This window comes from Tenrec ecaudatus, assembly GCF_050624435.1.
Source record: "Tenrec ecaudatus isolate mTenEca1 chromosome 1 unlocalized genomic scaffold, mTenEca1.hap1 SUPER_1_unloc_16, whole genome shotgun sequence".
NCBI classification, from domain to species: domain Eukaryota; kingdom Metazoa; phylum Chordata; class Mammalia; order Afrosoricida; family Tenrecidae; genus Tenrec; species Tenrec ecaudatus.
The window spans coordinates 98,612-114,943 of NW_027457556.1; the positions used below are offsets into that span (position 1 = coordinate 98,612).

At 59.2% G+C, this 16,332-nt stretch overlaps 1 pseudogene; it reads left to right on the top strand.

Moving 5' to 3' along the window:
- Window positions 1–1,023: 1,023 nt before the first annotated feature.
- On the top strand, window positions 1,024–15,658 carry LOC142435801 (cytosolic phospholipase A2 beta-like; annotated as a pseudogene).
- Window positions 15,659–16,332: the final 674 nt, after the last annotated feature.

The window sequence follows — 16,332 nt, forward strand, 5'->3', positions numbered from 1 at the left end:
TCCAAGTGGTAAGTCATCAAAGGAGGTTTGCTCAGAGTGACAACATGAGGCTGCCTTTCAAGAAGATGTCTGGAGCTGGGGTGATAAATGCTTTTGGAAGGAGGGGAGTTAAGCCAGGGGAACCAGTTAGTTCACTGTGGCAGGAGATATTGTAAGCCTTTCATCCAGTCATTAAGCCAGTGTGTACTGGGGATCATGGGCGTGCTGGGCACTGTGCTCCATCCTGGGAAGGTGTAACCCACACCCCCACCCTCATGGAGATCACATTCTAGCCGGGGACAGAGACAGCTATCCAGTGGAAATCAATTGAGTAGATAGTATATTAACCTGTTTGCAAACCTGTCACTGGAGTCGTAGAACTGCCCCGTATTGTGTCTGAGGAAACAGATTGGCCACCACGTCTCTCTCCTGAGGGGCACCTGGTGGACTGAGATCATACCCTCCTGGTTAGCAGCCACGTGCTTAAGCACCGTGCCACCACCAGGGCCCGTAGATAGTGTGCTTGACGGTGCAGGTGGTCAAGTGGACATGCACGCAGGAAGGGAACGAGGAGTTTTTCAGAGCCCCGGGGTGGTGTCCATGGTTAAGCATTTGTCTTACTAATGGGAAGGTCGGTGCACTTTGCCTACTCCTAAAGGACCCCCAATGAAATGCAATCCTTTTCAGAAAAGTCAGGGCCACAAACTGTGGAGCAAAGGTCCACTCTGACATCCCGGGTCACCAGGAACCAGAATCGACTCGAGGGCAACTGTTGTTTGTTTACTAGAAATGGTTGTGGGCTGGGGCCGGGAGGGGGTGGGCGGTGGGTGGTGTGGTTCACAAGTTCCTAAAGAAGAAGGATAGCCAGCTGGGGGAAGGAAGGCTCTTGGGGTGACTTGTGAGTGGAGGGGCTCCAAAGGAGGTGGCATGGGAGAGGGAGAAGGTGAGGGCGAGGGAGGTTGGGAGTGTTTGTAGGTAGACTCGGTGAGACGAGGAGCCAGCCAGGAGCACAACAGGGAGTCAGTGATGTTTATGAAGGGTGCGATGAAGGGCAGCAAGAGAAAGCCACCCAGGCAGCACACAGCACGGTACCATCATGGAAGACCCAGGGCGTTCAGGTTATAGGCATGTCTCCCCGATGAGTCTGTCAGCATCTTGAAAGGACCCATTCACACTGGCCAAGCCAAGTGCTGAGCACATTCCAAAATATTCAGTGAATAATCGCAGTTGGAAGGCATTCTTCCTTCATCTTGCTGCCCCCAGCCACGGGGAGCTCCCTGCGTGGTGCCTGAGGCTGCTTTTCTATACTTCGCTAGAGGTCCACCACCGCAGCTAGGGAAGCTAACCAAGGGTCTGGCCCCAGGGAGGACTGGGGTTTGGGCCAAGCAGGAGTCCCGCTGTGTTAGCCCCAGTTGACCAGAGAAACAAATTCATAGCCACTTATATGTGTTTTAAAAGAGAACTTTATATCAAAGAAAAATTGTACATTAAGAAAACATCCCAGCCCAGTCCAGATCAAGTCCTTAAGTCTGATATTAGCCCATATGTCCGATACCAGTCTATCAATCCCTCTTCCTACTCACGAAACACAAGCAATGATGCTGATGCAGGAAGATCACAGGCCAGTGGGTGGAAAGCCTTGTGGACCCAGTGGTGGTGGAGGCATCCCAGCGCTAGCAGGGGTCTCCAAGTGAGCCCTGCGGCTCCAGGGCTCTAGTGTAGCTCTGTGTGTCTTGTCAGCAGGAATGTCTCACAGGAAGGGAGCTATTGATTTCCGTGGGCACCTCCAAATGAGGTCATCAAGCTGCAACCTGAATGACAGCTTAGACTCCACCCCTCCACAAGTTGACACCAGAGTATGTTGCTCACGTGCTCTTGGGCTGTGTGGCCCCTCCTGGAGTAGGCGTGCGGCAGCCTCCTCCTTGAAAATCCCCTTCTATTTCTGGTGGTCCAGAGTCTCTTGGTCCCTCCCCAGTGAGCACTGCCCAGTGATACCCTGTGGCCTGCCCAGAGAGGGCATCTCATCCGTAAGTGGCTGGGTGCTGTTTATGTCAACATCTACCTCCCACCCCACTTAAGAGCTTGGCGTGCCTCCAACTGTGCCCTACCTGGATGAGGCGCCGATGCCACTGCACTTCTACCGGGACTGGGTCTGCCCCAGCAGGCCCTGCATCGTGCGCAATGCCCTGCAGAAGTGGTCGCTCCCCTATCTGAGGTGGGTGCAGCCCTGGGCTGGGCTAGGGTGATGGGCGAGCTGTCTTGTGGCATGTGGGCATGCTCTTAGAGTCCCTTCCCCTAGGGCCACGGTGGGCGCCACGGAGGTGAGCGTAGCGGTGACCCCAGATGGCTATGCTGATTCCGTGCGCGGAGACCACTTCGTGATGCCAGCCGAGCGCCTGCTGCCCCTGTGAGGTGTGTTGGACGTCCTGGAGGGCAGGGCCCGGCAACCTGGTGTGCTCTACATGCAGAAGCAGTGCTCTAACCTGCTTACTGAGCTGCCCCAGCTGCTGCCCGACTTGGAGCCCCACATGCCCTGGGCCTCTGAGGCTCTGGGTGAGAGGGGGCGACTGGGGCAGAGGGCAGTCGTTGAGAATACACAGCAAAAGCACACACCAAGCTTCTACACTGACAGCTCGGTGACATTGATTGTCTTGGCCCACATCCACCACCCCATGGCCAGGGTCAGGCCCTGCCACCCTGGAAGCCTTGACTGTTGACCGACTGCAAAGGATTAGTGCTCTAGCTTTTGCCTGTGGGGGGCTGGGCCCACTCCCCAAGCCCTCCAAACCATGGCCTCTTCGCCACTTTTCCCTGGGATGCCCCTCGCTCGCACGCAGCACCCCTGCCCACATCCTGTTGGGTGTTATCCCAGACCCAACCTGCAGGGGACAACCGCTCCTAACTCTCCTCCTCTGTCCTGCAGGGAAGATGCCAGACGGGGTGAACTTCTGGCTGGGGGAGGCGGCCGCAGTGACGTCCTGTAGGTGTCTCTGGGATGCAGGGACAGGGAGGAGCCACGATGGGGCCAAGGGTGGGAGGCTGGCCTGGAGGGTCGGTCTACCATTCTGCGAACAGAGGAGGAGCGGCGTGGCAGCGTGGTGGGTGGGATGACTTTGGTGTGGGGGCGCACTAGACATCTCTCAGATGGCACGTTGGCCCCAGAGGTGAACTTGGGAGAACCCTATGCGTGGATATTTACCTCTTTGGAGAGATGACCCGCATGGGGCGTGTGGTGTGTGCCAAGTCCCTGGTGGCTGGGATCTGGAATGCCCTCCACCCCAGCCCCCCCCTGGGCATCTCCTGGAGTCTGGTTTGACTATGTCGTTGAGAATACACAGAGCAAAAGCACACACCAAGCTTCTACGCTGACAGCTCAGTGACATTGATTCAGTCCCTCTAGTTGGTTCAAACGTTCTCACCCTCCCTTCCCGAGTTCTTCTCCCTGAGGGAAATGAGGGGGCTTCAGAAACTGTGTAGAAAATAATGGGATTCCCCCTCCCCCCTTATAAATTCATTGTCCTCCAGGATCCTGGCTGTTCTTTGAAGAGGCTGTTTTCAGTCTGAGCCCTGATGGAGTTTAAAAGAGCACCATGCTCATGGCAGAGGAATGGAGATCCTTTACTGGCTAAGTTGAACTAGTACTGGGCGTAAAGGAGACATCAGGGGACACTTTGGATGGAAGGTTGAAATCTTTATTCGCAGGACTTTCTCGTTTTTACACCCCTGGCTGTCTTGAGGCGCAAGGCTGTGGGTGGGCAGGTTCTGCCTCTCATGTGCCCTGCTCCGCCAAATCTGCCCAGGACCTTCTTTGTGTTGGCAGTGCACAAGGACCACTACGAAAACCTCTACTGTGTCCTCTCTGGAGAGAAACATTTCCTGTTACACCCGCCCAGCGACCGACCCTTCATCCCCTATGGTAGGGCTGGGACCTGCCTTACGCATGGGCCCCAAACCAGAGGAAGGGTAGCGAGGCTTCCCTGCCTGTGTCCCTGGGGCCAGGCAGCCAACAGGAGAGGCTGGGAGGACGTGTGAGGGGCTGGGAACACTCTTTGCTGAGCTCCCCCTTTTTTTTCTGGCATCAGAGCTGTACACCTCAGCAACCTAACGACTCACTGAGGCGGGCACCTTTGAGGTGGTGGATGAAGAGGCCATGGAGAAGGTGTCCATCTTGGCCCTGGGCCTCAGGGAGGGGCGAGCTCATCCATCTCCGAGGAGCAAGCGGGCCCCAAAAGTCTTGGGAAGGTGGCCCCTTCCTCCGTAAGGTCCCGCCTTCTGCGGCTGGCTTCCCAGGGCAGATGGAGGGGGTCCTTTGGCCCTTACCGTTGGCAAGGCCAAAGGCCGAGTTCCCCGTTCCTGCTCCGTCCCCAGGTGCGCTGGCTTCCACTGGATCCCCTGACACCAGATCTGTCCCGGTACCCACAGTACCGTGGGGCCCAGGCCCTCCGCTGCACCATGCAGGCCGGCGAGATGCTCTACCTGCCGGCCTTGTGGTTGCACCATGTGCAGCAGTCCCAGGGCTGCATTGCTGGTGAGGAGCTGCTGACCTCGGCCAGCGGGTGGGCTGGGGAGGCTCTGGGTCAGATCTGGGCCACCCACTCCTGTGCTTGCTCTCCCCACAGTGAACTTCTGGTACGACATGGAGTATGACCTCAAGTACAGTTACTTCCAACTGCTCGACACCCTCACCAAGGCCTCAGGCCTGGACTAGTGGAGCCCCCAGGGAACGTGCCCCCCAACAGCTCAGGGGGCACTCTGGCTCCTCCCCAGATGGGCCACCACAGAGACACCCTGCAATCTGTCTGACCCAGAACACCGTTTGGGTTGGGACCGACCCTGGAGACTATCGTGGGTGATAGGAGGAGGACCAGGAAGTGCCAGGCAGGTGTCTAGGTCAGGGTTCCCAGAAAGCTGCCACGCAGGTGAAGCAGCCCCGTGGGTGGAGGCCAGCTGTGGCGTCCTCCCTCCTCTGTAAAGCTGTGAAGTGGAGATAATGATGGTCCCTACCTTTCTGGCTGCCCTGGGGAGTGGAGAGGGTTTCTGTAAGGGCCCGCTCGCTCGCTCGAAGGACATGCTCAATAAAGCCGGGGAGGCTCCATGTGGTACCTGCTCCTTGTGGCTTTCTGTGTCTCCAGGAGGGCGGGGAGGGTTCAGATGGAAACGTCAGAGAGAGGAGCTAGCTCCCTGTCTGTCCAGGGACCACAGCTTGTACTCCGGTCTGGCCGGCAGGCCAACCCTGTTTTAACTCTCTGCCAGGGCTCATTGACTGGGACTCTGGTTTACTTTGCGATGGGGTTGGTTGCCTGGGGACGAGCCTGTGTCTCCTAACCAGCACAGGGACCAGGGGACAGAAACTGCCCCACCCCCACCCCTGGGCTGCTCCTCTGCAGAAGGAACTGGCTTTCTCATGCTGCCCCCACAAAAGGGGAGATGAGGCCCCTTCCCCTGGGTGCCCACCTGGAGCTCCAGTCCTGGCCATCTCTGGGGACCCAGGTGGCCCAGGCCCTGGCTTTGAAGAACTGTTTTTAGTAACAGCCACTCCCCTGCTGTGATGATAGGCTCCCGATACACCCCTCCTCCGGGTCTGCTTCAGTGGAGACTGGGCATTCCTGTCCTACTGGTACCTGGATGTTTCTACAAGCCTTGTTGGTGGGGACTCTGCCCTTGCCCTACCTCTGGCGGCTGCCCAGACCTGTGGCCCCTCCAAGCCATGCCTTCCTGTCCTGCTCACACGGGTGGTTGGTGAGCTGTCCTGGAAGCAGGACCCGGCTGGGCAGACCCAGGTGGTGTCTGCTGTGGCCAGTGGGTTTTCCAGGAACCCAGCAGGGGTGGGGGACCTTGAGCCCATGGGAGGGTGTCAGTAGCCCCAGTATAGGCTGAGGTGCCTCATTTCTTGGGCAGGGTGTGGGGCTTGGGCGGAGAGGAAGATGCAGGTGAGAGGGGCTAGGGAGGCCAGTAGGGACATACTTGGATTTTGGCTTAAAATCCCACAGTCCTCGGCCCAGTGGCTACTGCTGCCTTTGCTCGCCCCGCCTGGGACCCCCAGTCTCATGGCTCTGGTAAGACTGGCATGGCACTGGAGCCCACTCTGACCCTTGCTCCCCACCTGAGTCCTGACTAATGCTTTCTCTGGAGGGCTGTGGCCGCGGTGGTCTTCAGTTGTAGGGGGCGTGTTTGCCAGCTTTGGGTAGGGGCATGGCAGGGCTGGGGATCCACAGAGCTTCTAGGCAGGGAGAGGCTCCTGGCTGATCCCCTGCTCCCTCTGAGTCAGTTGCCTGGGCTGTCGGGGCCTGAGACTGATGAGATGGGTGACTTTCCCGGGTTCTTCCTCTGCCAGGAACCCCTGGGCGCATGCAGCTGGGACTTCCAATGGCAGCTGGGAGGCCAGTGAAAGGGTGTGCTGACACACGCTACCTGGCCCCAGCGCACCTGGCAGGGCTTCAGCCCAGAGCCCGGGGTGGTTTGGGATGGAGTCCTGGGGTCCTTTGTTTCTCTGCCCTCGGAGAACCTAGAGGGCGCAGGGCTTGGCGCCCATGGGCTGCCTGGCCTGGTAACCTCCCACCTGCCCCAGCACAGAGGTGGCTTCCAGAACTGCCCCCTGACCAGGGGTGGGATGCACAGGGAGGAGCGAGTGAGCAAGCAGGAGCTTAGCCCTAGCAGGCCGCTCCCTCCATGCCCTTCTGTATGCCCACCCAGAGCTTTGAAAGCGAGGGCATGGGCTGGGGCAGACAGGTGGCAAGATGGGAGCCTGCTGGTTCCAGGAGAGGGAAGCGGAGAGCACAGCGATCCTGCCTCTGGGTCTCCGGCCAGTTGCTGGGTCACCTTTCCATGCCTCCGCCTCCTCGTGAGGCAGCGTAGTAGTCGGCTGAGTTAATGTATGGATAGCCCTTGGGACAGACCTGTCATGGGCATTGTGTAAGTTCCTATGGACGTGCCCTGTCTCATCTAGACTCAGGGTTCTGGGTGGCCTTGGCCCTTTGGTGCAGGGTGAGCCCTCACAGGTGCCCCAACCTCTCTTCCATCGCCTGTGGCCTTTGGTCATGTCATCCCACAGCAAGCTTGTCCCCTCCCCGCTGCTCTGCAGGCCAAGTTGCCCGGGACCTGCCTGCACACCATTCATGTGCTGCAGGCCCACATCCTGCCTGCCAGGGATGTGGGTGAGTTGACCGAGAGAGGAGAAGGGAACTGAGGTTGCAATTGGAGCAGGGCAGGGACGGTGGGAGGTGGCAGGAGGGCTGGGCCTGCGAGGTCCTGGGAGGAGGGCCTGCAAAGAGTGACGAGCAAGGGCTGGTGATGGAGGGTGGGGCTTGGTGCGTCCCCAGGGATCCCTCTGGTGGTGAACTCTGCGTGGCTTGGGGGAGAATTGGCCCTCATTTCTTCTCCTCCAAGTGACCCACCCTGACTTCTGTGTTAGCCTGTGGCTGCCCACGGCCTGCAACCACCGGCTCCAGACGCGCACAGTCAACAACTACAGAAACCCTGTCTGGAACCAGAGCTTCCACTTCCGGGTGCACAGCCAGATCAAGGTGGGCCTGCCTCAGCCCAGCCCTGCGTACCCCCAGTGCCACCCCCAACCCACCCCCCACCCCATGGCCCTGTCCCACTGCTCCCCTTCCAGAACATGGTTGAGCTGAAAGTCTTTGACCAGGACCTGCTGACCAGCGACGACCCCGTGCTGTCAGTGCTGTTTGACTTGGGCACTCTGCTGCCTGGGGAGTTCCGGCGCCAGAGCTTCTTGCTGAGCCTGCAGGCAAGACTCCACATGGGCAGCCACCCTCGGTACCACCAACGGGATGCTGCTTAAATGCCCCTCTTCAAAGAACTTGTTTACAGACCATGGGGTCAGGTTTCCCTGGTGCCTGAGGCCCTTGTCAACCAGGACCTGCTTCCCGAGGAGTGGCCCCCTCCTCGGGGCCACATTATGGACAGCAGCCCTCCCCGCATTGGCACCCCTGGCTGGCATCTGGGTTGGAATCTGCACATACCCACACTGACACACACTCACATTCATACACACACGCAGCCTCACACACATACACAGGTATACTCACACGCAAGCACACGCACTCAACCACTGCCACACTCACACATGCACAGCCATGTGGATACACATGCACACACACTCACATGTGCACACAACCACTCACATGCATGCCCACATACATGCACACGTCTTATCTTTATAACTAGCTTTTTCAGGGTGGGGAGCGGTTTGACGTTGAATTCCGCCTGCGGAGTGTGTGAGTTGGGGGTTGCGGGGGTCAGGGGAGTTGGGGGTTGCGAGGTAGGGAGAGGGGCTCTGGGTCAAATCTGTCCCTTCTGGAAGGAGAGAGCCTCGTGCGCTCAGGGCTGGTGTCCTTCCCCGGGGTCCCTCTGTGGTTGGAAGGACTGCCTAGGCTTCCTTGGGGGCAAGAACCTGACCCCCGCTCATGGCTTTTCCCAGGACAGACTGTGCGGAGCAGCTCACCAGCAACGGTGTCCTAGTGGTGAGTCAGATCATTGTAGTGATTGATTCAGGATCATAGTAGTGATTCGGGATTATAGTGGTGACTTGGGATGGTAATGGTGACTTAGGATCATGGTACTAATTCGGGATCATAGTAGTGATTCGGGATCATAGTAGTGCTGTGTGATCATAGTAGTGCTTTGGGGTCATAGTAGTGCTTTGTGATCATAGTAGTGCTTTGGGATCATAGTAGTGCTTTGTGATCATAGTAGTGCTTTGTGATCATATTAGTGCTTTGGGATCATAGTAGTGCTTTATGATCATAGTAGTGATTTGGGATCATAGTAGTGATTTGGGATCACAGTAGTGATTTGGGATCATAGTAGTGCTTTGGGATTGTAGTGGTGAGTGACACACCCTCCCTCAGGCCATCTGCTCACCTGCCCTCCTGGCTGCAAGTCTGTCTGGACCAGGAAAGAGCAAAGTGGGAGGGGCTATGATTTCCAGAGGACATGGGACTGAGGAGCAGGAACCGCGGGCTGCAGGGGAATGGGTAGTAGTGAGGTATCCTCGCGTGGGAGGGGCGGCATATGAATCTTCTCTTCCCAACACAGGCCCGTGAGCTTTTCCGCTTGCATGTGCGGCTGGAGGCCGGGTACCAGAAGGGTGAGTCTCCCAGGTCACCAGGACAGCCCTGGCACTCAGCCTATGTCTTCCCCCTTCCTCAGCTGCCCATCCTGGAAGAAGCTGCCAGCCACCTTTAGCCTCCGAAGGCTAGGGGCTGGGGGGGGAAACTGCCCGGTCTTACCAAGACCTGGTCTTTTCCCATGACGCTGCTCCGAGGGGGCTGGGCTGGGGGTAACTCCTCCCAGCCTCTGCCAGCCACAGGGGCGGGAGACACCTCATGGGCAGGGAACCCCCTCCCACCCCTACCTCGGTTACTTTCTGCAGAGTCAAAGGGAAAATTCAGCTTGTGGTCCCCGGGTCCTACGAGGGATCTCAGGAGGCCACCGTAGGCAGCGACTCCTTCCGTTTCCACTTCTCCACCTGCTGGGAGCAGGAGCTGAGTATCCACCTGCAGGTAGGGTGCTCCCCCACTGACCCCCTGGAATTCAGGCCCACAGGGCCGGGTGGTACCCCTGCTCTGAGACTCGGGTAAGTGTACAGTTTTTGTCCCCTTGCAGAATGCCCCCCAGGAGCAACTGAAGGTGCCACTCAGGGCCCTGCCATCAGACCAGTTCGTGAGGCTGGTCTTCCCTACGTCCCAGGTACTCTTCACTCAGAGGAAGAGACCTTGATGTGGGTGTGGGACAGGGCCTCAGGCCAGTGCGGGGGTGGGGGCAGGGGGTGACTCCTTCTCTCCCTTTTCTTTTGGGCCAAGCCCCTGGGCTGGGCTGTGGGGGTGCATCCCTGTGGAGATGACTGGGGCATCCCAGGGCCGAAGTTGGGGTGGAGGTGCCAGCCTTTCTGAGTGGTGTTTTGCTGGTTTGCAGGAGCCTCTGATGAAGGTGGAGCTGAGAAAAGAAGACAGGTGAGAGGCTGGGCTGGGGGAGAGCAGCCGGGGGAGGGAGGGCGCTACGTGCAGCTGGGTGGCCTGGAGGACCGGAAGCAAGCGGGTGGCTGCAGCAGGGAGCTCCCAGTCTTGGGAAGGTGCTCAGAGCAGAGAGGGTCCTTCCTCAGCCTTGTAGTCTGCGTGTGGCCTCACTGGGTGGGAGAGAGGTGGGGGCTGAGGAGAGTAACACGCCTGGTTTGAGGAGCACAAAGACCAGAAGGAAGCAACCTTTTGGGTAGAAGCAACGTGGCTGGGCCTTCAAGAACTTTTGCTGGCCCTCAGTGTCTAGGAGCATAAGCAGCCCCAACTTAAAGACCTTTGTTCCTTCTCAGCCCCCGTGCCCCCTTCCCAGTGTAGCCCTGGTCCAGCGTTGCAGGGGAGGGAGAAGCTGAGACTCAGGGCCACCTTTGGCCACAGGGACAGCCTCATCTGCCAGCTGGCCTTGCTGTCATGCCGGGCGTGTTGGTGTGGCTCTGGGCCCACCATCCCCACCTCACTCTCCATGCTTCAGCACGCAGGCTGAAGGGAGAGAAGAGATGGACGTGGATCTTGCAGGGAGATGGGCCCAGTGTCCTCTTTTCTGACGAGGATGAGCACTGCCTCACTGTCCGTCCATTCCCCCACCCCACCCCCAGACCAGGGGAGCTGGCCATGCGCCTGGACTTCGAGCTGTGTGCTGAGGAGCAGGCCTTCCTGAGCAGGAGGAAGCAGGTGGTGGCCAAGGCCCTGCAGCAGGCCCTGCAGCTGGAGGGAGACCTGCAGGAGGACGAGGTCTGTCAGGCTGGGCAGGAGTGTGGGGGTCTCAGGCCGAGTGTTGAGCTGAGTGGGCCTCCACACTTCCATTGCCCGACCAGGGTTGGTTGTAAGGCGGACTTGTGTTTGCCTCTCGTCTGCCCACCTACCCCCCTTGTACTTCCCGGAGCTTTCTTGATGTTATCTTGGGCCCGATGCGGCTGAGCAGTGTCAGAACCACGGGCCCCACCAGGGGTATCTACCCTTCTCTGGGCGTTGACCCTTGGCCTGGAGCTGATTTTAAGACTGGGCCTCTCAGACAACTCGGTGGACATCTGGCCAGGCCTCTCTGCTGGTTGGGCTGGCTCCTAAGGAAATGAGCTCCTTGCAAGGGGAGAGGGACGCTGATTTGGGGGTTTTGAGGTGAGCCTGCGTCTTTTAAGAAGTGACCGCCGTACTCCCCAGGCTGGGGATGGGGAGATAAGGCCTGTGGCCTGTACGCTCCCTGGAGTTTTCAAAACCCGAAAGGACCCACCCTGCTGAAGGAGGTTATCCTGACATGACTCTCCTCAGCTGCTCTGACTCAGACCCGCTCCATGGGTCCCCACCAGACTCTGACCTACGCTAACTTGGTGGTGGGGCCAGGGGCAGGGGACTGAGTGGCCACTTGACTTGCTGTGTTCTCCTCCTGTGGTTTTTACTGCCCGGCGCACCCTGACCTCCCCTCCACCAACTGGAAGTCCCCGCAGGGCCTCCCTTGAGCCCAGCTGTACTCTGCCTTTCCAGGTCCCAGTGGTGGCAATCATGGCTACTGGTGGAGGGGTCCGGGCAATGACTTCCCTGTATGGGCAGCTGACCGGCCTCAGGGAGCTGGGCCTCTTGGACTGCGTCTTCTACATCACAGGGCCCTCGGGCTCCACTTGGTGAGCAGGCTGAGTGTGGGATCTGGTGGTGAGTGGGCAGAGGCAGGGGTGCCTGTGGTAAGGCTTCTCCAGTGCCCCCTTGGCCTCCCTGACTAGATTGGAAGGTCTGCGAGGAGGCAGGTGGCAGGTGCGATATGCCCAAGGTGCCCCATGGGCTTCGGCTGTCTCCATGGAGCTGGAAGGCACCTGCGGGCTGCTGCCCTGGGAGAGAAGGTCCGAAGGGGTGTGAGGTCTCGGGGGACTCTTAGAGGAACCTGTCTGCCTCTGACCTCTGGCTTTGCCTAGGACCTTAGCAAACCTCTACAAGGATCCAGAGTGGTCGCAGAAGGACCTGGGGGGGCGCCACCGTACTGCTGAAGATGCAGGTGACCAAGAACAAGCTGGGCGTGTTGGCTCCCAGCCAGCTGCAATGGTACTACCAGGAGCTGGAGGAGCGTGCTTGCCTGGGACACCCGGCCTGCTTCACCAACCTCTGGGCCCTCATCAATGAGGCCATGCGACATGATGGGGTACAGAAGGGCGGCCCACGGGGACGGGCCTGGACCTGGAGGCAGCCCTGCTGGGTAGCAGCGCGAGGGGAGATCTCCAGAGACCAGGCAGCAATGGGTTTACACGGAGGTATCTCCCTACAGCCTGATATCCACAAGCTCTCGGAGCAGCGACAGGCTCTGAGGCACGGCCAGAAACCTCTCCCCATGTACTATGCCCTCAACACTAAGGGGCACGGCCTGTCCACCTTTGAATTTGGAGGCAGGTCGAGGCAGCTGGTTGAGGCCCCGGGCGGCCAGGGGTCTGGGAAGGGGTGGTTGGGATGGTGTGAGGAGGCAGTTTTTCATGCCCTTCTCCTTACACTCTGGTCCGGGACCCGAGTGAATCTAGACACCCATGACCCCAGAGTCACTTGGACTGGAGGGGAGTCGCCCCGTCCTTTGTGGCTGCCCTGCGTGGGTTCGGGTGGGCAGGAGGGTGGTGGTCAACAGCAGTCCCTTCCCACCGCAGAGTGGTGTGATTTCTCCCCCTACGAGCTCGGTTTCTCCAAGTAAGGTGCCTTCATCCCTTCCGAGCTCTTCGGCTCCGAGTTCTTCATGGGGCGGCTGATGAAGAGGATGCCTGAGTCCCGCATCTGCTTCCTGGAAGGTGAGGGGGTCTTGGAGAGAGAATGGGGGAGGGCAGCAGGGAAGGGTCAGGCTGTGACAGGAATGGTGGCTCTCGTCCCCTTGTGTCTGCGCTCCCAGACATCTGGACCAACCTATATGCAGCCAGCCTCCAAGACAGCTTATACTGGTCCTTGGAGCCCAGTCCGTTCTGGGATCGCTAGGCTCAGACCCTGACCAGCTTGGGTAGGTGCCCAGGCTCCGGGGCTGGTGCTGGGGGTGGGCATGTGACTCCCAGCTCTGTGTGTGTGTGGTGGTGGGGGCACTGGTCTCAGCTCTTTCCCTCTCCGGGGTCACTGCCCTCAGACTGGGCTAGCACCCACGCCCCACTCCCTGGCTGTGCAGACTTCTCCTCCTGGAAAGGTAGCTTCTCCCACCGGGGCCCAGCACCCTGATGTCTTCCCAGAGCTGTGGGCCTTGGCTCCAGGCCCCTCACCTCACCCCTTGGCTCCAGGCCTTCCATGTGTGGCCCCACGGGATGTGGGGAGTAGAGTTTCCTGCCTTCTCCTTCAGCTGGGGCTGGAGGTTGCTTCAGGGCTGGGGCCAGGTGGGTGGGGCCTGAGGGCGGAGTCTTTTTCCAGGAGCAGCCAGTGACTGCCACTGACCAGGGGAGCAAGCGTGGTGTCCTCAGCACCCATGCTCAAGGCTGCCCTCCCACCCCGCTCACCTCTCCAGACACCAAACTGGATGAACTCCCTAACCAGCTGACCCCTGGGGAGCCCCGCCTGTGCCTGCTGGACGTGGGCTACTTTGTCAACACCAGCTGCCCGCCCCTCCTGCAGCCCACCCGGGACGTGGACCTCATCCTGTCGCTGGACTACAACTTAAATGCCGCCTTTCAGGTGGGGGAGCTGATGAGTGGCACCCGAGGATGCTAGGGCGGCTTCACAGTGTGTGCCTTGCTGGCTTCCTCCCAACCCTATGAGACAGGGACCCACATGCTATGGGCTGAGCTGTCCAGAGAAACAAAAGCAGCAACACTCCTCTGTGTAGAAAGAAAGAGCTTTAGATCAAGAAGTCATTTTAGATCAGCAAGGCATCCCAGCCCAGTGTGATTCAAGACCATGCTAGTCAGAACCTTCCTCAGCCTCTGTGTAGCTGCAGGCAGATAATGCCCAGGCTGGCGTGAACACGGCCAAGTCGGCGGCTCTCCAGGCTGGTGGCCCCATGGGGCCGTCCCTGGAGACAGAATCCCAGCGAGGAGGAAGAGGCTCATAGCATCTCCCCTTCCTTCCAAGGAGGGATCACCAGGCTTCCACCTGAGTGACAGGTGGGACTCCACCCCTGCACTTTCACGCAGGTCCAAGTGGACATAATATTTAACCACCACACCATGTCAAAACAACCAAACCAGGATCCCCACCATGGAGTCCATGCTGACTCACCAGGTCCCGCTTGGTGTGTTTCCGAGATCGAACTGCTTACGGGAGTAAAAATGCCCACGGAGAAGTTTGTCACAGGAAATCAGCCTCTAACAACCAATGGGTCAGTAGGCACAATTGTATGGCGATAAAATAGTAAAGGTCTAGTAAAGTCATAGAGGCTAGGAGAGATAGGGGAGCGAGAGTACAATAAAGGAGTCAGGCACGTTTTATGATAGCATGCTCACCTCAGCTCCTCTTGATGGACCACGTGGAAGTGGGGGAAGAGAGAGCATCTGTATTATCTTGGGGTAGTTACAGGTAGCCTTAAGACATGCATATTCAGTAGTTACATACGCCACAAGGTGGGTGGGATCGACAGTAACGCTGAGCTCACAAGTGAGCAAGCCTAACAGCTGCATTGGGGGAAGCTGAGGGGGGGGCTGGGCGACAGCAGGAAGAGAGAGCCAGAGGATGTCTGCCTCTGTAGGGAGATCAGACCAGCCATGTGCTCACTTGAAGGCAGCATGGCTGTTAAGGGAGAGTCTGTGGCTACCAACGTGGAGGCACAAGTTCAGGAACGTGGTGCTCGGCCCTCTCTCCATGGAGCAGCGGGTGCTTTCCCAGTGCTGACCCTGCAGAACCTCGCCCAGCACATAACTGCTTCACCACCAGTGCTCCCTGTGAAAAGAACTGGGGTTTCATTCACGCTCCATCAGGGGGCTTTCTCCGCAATGGGGAGAGGATGCGATGGTGAATCTGGTTGGCTGCACCTGCACCCCGGCTGGTTGCAGGCCGTCGACACCCCAGCGTTTAGTTTCTGTGTTAATTTAGTGAGAGGTGTGTGCCCTTCATGGCTGGCCTCAGCGATGGCTACAGTCCGTTTGGTGGAGCTCTGAGGGGCTGTGGCACGGCTGTCCACTCCGACTGATGCTTGGTCCTATGTGACATCAGTGTCCAGGACCAAGGGAGCCCAAGGCTAGCCCTCTCCTGCCCTCTGTGCCCCTGCAGCAGCTGCAGCTGGTGGGCCGCATGTGCCAAGAGCAGGGCATCCCGTTCCCGCCCATCTCTCCCAGCCTTGATGAGGAGCGCCAGCCTCGGGAGTGCCACAAGTTCTCTGATCCCAGCTGGCCTGAGGCCCCAGTCATTCTGCACTTCCCCCTGGTCAACGACTCCTTCCGGGACCACTCAGCCCCTGGTGAGCCAGCTTGCCGCCACCCCCTTCCTGGTGTCCCAGCCTCCCCGACGCAGCAGACCCGCCCTCCACCCCAGCACCCTGCCCCTCCATGCCCACGATGTGCTCTCTGCACAGGGGTCCCTAGGACACCCGAGGAGCAGGAGGCCGGGCGGGTGAACCTGTCTCCGTCTGACTCCCCCTACCACTACTCGAAAGTGACCTATAGCCAAGAGGACTTGGACAAGCTTCTGGGCCTGGCCCACTACAACATCTGCAACAACCAGGATCGCTGCTGACTGCCCTGCGCGAGGCCCTGCGGAAGAGGAGGCAGCGCTGACAGCCCGCCCCTAGTGACGCCATGCCTCAGCCTCAGAGAGCCATCCCCTAGTGTTCTGGGGCCTCGGAGGGCCTGGTTGGCCCCAGCAGCACCCTTCCTAGCCATGGGTGTATGCCCTGGTACCCCAGATGGGGCAGGAGCTGCCAGCACATCACAGAGGGCCATCTGCACTGTGAACTGAAGCTGTGACTACGGGCTTGCCACAGCTCAGCAGCTGCTCTGGTCCTGGGCCCTGGGCCCCTGGAGCAGGCCACAGTGGGCCTCTTCTCCAAGCACCGGGAGAGGTGGGGTGCAGAGGTGCTGTGGCAGCCGGGGTGCTAATGGGGTGGGGTTGGGGTTCGGGGTGGCTGGGCCCGGTGTAGAGTGCTGGCACTGGGGGGAGGGTCCCAGGCTCCCCCGCCCTGCTGCTCTGAATGCTGTACGCAGGGACTCGGGGGCTGCACACATTACAGGACTCGTCCCACCAACGGTCTGAGGATGTCATTGCTGCTACGAATGGGGAGACCTTTGGTACCACCATCAAAGACCACTTTAGGAAACAAGACAAGGACACATCTCCCTGGCCCCGCAAAGAGTTGCCAGCCTCTTGGTGCTGTGCCACCCTTTCCCAGCCGGATGCCCCGTAGGAGGTGTCTGCTTCGGGCACCCCTGCCCCACCCTCCCAGCCAATAGCT